The sequence below is a fragment of the Vitis vinifera genome, chromosome 15 (assembly GCF_030704535.1).
Source record: "Vitis vinifera cultivar Pinot Noir 40024 chromosome 15, ASM3070453v1".
NCBI classification, from domain to species: domain Eukaryota; kingdom Viridiplantae; phylum Streptophyta; class Magnoliopsida; order Vitales; family Vitaceae; genus Vitis; species Vitis vinifera.
In genome coordinates this window covers 14499394-14502010 of record NC_081819.1, presented here as the reverse complement: position 1 = coordinate 14502010, position 2617 = coordinate 14499394, and positions in this window count along the sequence as shown.

The following is a 2617-nucleotide window of genomic DNA, read 5'->3' as shown; positions in this document are numbered from 1 at the left end:
TTGATATATATATATATATATATATATAGCACACATCCTAAGACAATTTGGTCCCGAGGTGGTTCGAGACACGCATTGAACTGTTTTGAGGATGCATGCTCGAAACTACCTCAATTTATGGTTTAGGTTATAAGGTTTAGAGTTTAGTTCCAACAATTTTGACTCTTTGAAATGCAGAACTACAAGGATTGAGGGTCAATAATATAACCCTTAACAAGGTAATAAGATTTTATACATCATTGCACCCATCATGTCTCGGACCGCCTCGAGATGCATGTATATGTATATATATATATTATCACTTTAATTTGTACCATTTTTATTTATGATACTTAATTTTATTTATGAAAAAATGGTACTTAATTTTATTTATGGAAAATGCCTAATTTTTATGAAGTTTGTTATAATCCAAATTAAACATATCAAATATTTACTTATTTAAAATTAATTAAATAAAAAATAAAAAATTAAGCGTTCATATGAATATACTTTTTGTTTTTTGTTTTTTAATTTAAGATAAAAAATAATAGTAACTTTTATATAAGACATTGAAAATTTTAAAGACTTAGATTAAAAAAACAATGATTTTAAAAATTGTTTAAAAATATGGTTTTAAAAATTTTTGCTACTTCTGGTTTAAAATTTTTTTAAAGTGATTTTAAAGACGTATGATAAATTTATACCTTTTATATAAAATGTTTTATAAAAAATGGAAAGTGTGTATTGAACAATTCATATGATCTTTGAATACACTTTTTAATTTTTATTTTTAAAAACAAAAAATAGTAATATTTCTTATACAAAAAATAGGATTCTCGTAGAAAGAGTAAAAACTCACCGTATATTATTTAAAATTATTATATTTTTTAACAGCTTTCGCTATTTTCTATTTTTAAACACAGAAAACAAAAATATAAACTTGGATATATTTTATTTTTTTTCATTTTAAAAATAAAATATTTATATAAAAGTAAAAACTCTTATAAAAACATATAGACTTACTTTATATCCTATTTTAAAAGTATTTAAAATTTGAGGTAGTAACTTCAATTTTTAAATTTTCAATATGGGTTTGTAAGAATTTATATTTTATATAAAAATAATTATTATCATTTTATTTTTTATTTTTTAAAAAATGAAGTGCAGAGGCATCCAATCCTTATTTTCAAGTGAGAGCACAATATCATGTTACTTTATAGATGGATAGCTACTAGACTTGGGTTTAGTTTCATTTTTATCCAAAAATGGAAAAATAATAATAAAAAATAAAATCAATCACCATTACTTGAGTAAGGTGGCACATGATTAGACCCCACAAATTATTTAAGAATCACATCATGAAACTCTTTCAAATGATTCAAGTTAGGCAACACATTTTTCACATAATAAACATTTTTCCTTTCTTTCTTTAAATTTAATAAATCTTTCCTTTTCATATTTCTCTCTCTCTCTCTCTTTTAATTTTTTTTTTAAAAAATAAAAAATCCCTTTAATGTTTCTTACTAAACGGGACATAAAACAGAACTACTACAAATTAATTTTGAGAGTTACAAAGAAAGTTTCAAACTCAAATTAATGGTTTGAAAATAAAAATTGAATTCCGCAAGATTTAATCTCTGTCCAATTAGTTAATAATGAACTGATCATCTGTTAAAATTTTATTTGAGAGATTTGATTTAATTAAATATTTAGGCTAGTAAATGCAAAATTGAAGATCAAAACCCAAATGATTTTAAAATAAATAATTTTTAAAATTCATTTTCATTTTTATAATATTTCAAGATCCAAATGAAAGATAGAAGCAACCCACATGGGCAGATGTCCCAAATTTGGGAGCCCTAATGAAGTTTGACTGGCATGAGATTAGTATTTAGTATCATTCTTTTTGATCTTATAATAGTATAAAAATGAGTTAAATTTCAAAGAAATCTTGTCACAAAGTCAAGCATATCATACATGGGAGAGAAATTCTTATCCGTCCAAACAAAACACAAATTTTCCTTGGAAAAATTAGATAAATCACATGATGAGAGTGTGAATGAATGAGGGTATTGCATGACTTTTGAGATTGGTATGATTACAAATCTTTGCAGGCGTGAGGGATTATCCAAAACTATTACTTAAGGTCTATTATAAGATGAAAAACAAGCAAACGTGTTGATCTTCATTTGGAAAAATAAATAAATTATAGACTAGAATATTTGATTAATATAAAAAAGTATAAAATTTGAATAATTTTTCTTATTTTTTTTAATGTTATTTTAAAAATAAGTAAATAAATAAATAAAGCCAAACAAGAGAATATGGATTCTTTCCCATTTTTTTCTTAATAATTTTGTACGGGATAGTAAAAATGGAAAAAGTTCGTTTTAATTCACTAATATAAAAATATATGTAAAAAGGAATTTTCAATTTTTTAAATTTGTATTATCTTCATCTATTTGAAAATAATTTGAAATATATGCACTTTTTAACGAGTCATCTAATTATTCCCTAAAATGACTTTTTTATTTGTCATGTCATAATATCAATTAACAACTAGACTTTTCTAGGTAAATGTTTCCCTTTCTTTTAAATTTATTATTATTATTATTTGAGATTTTTTTTTAATGCATCT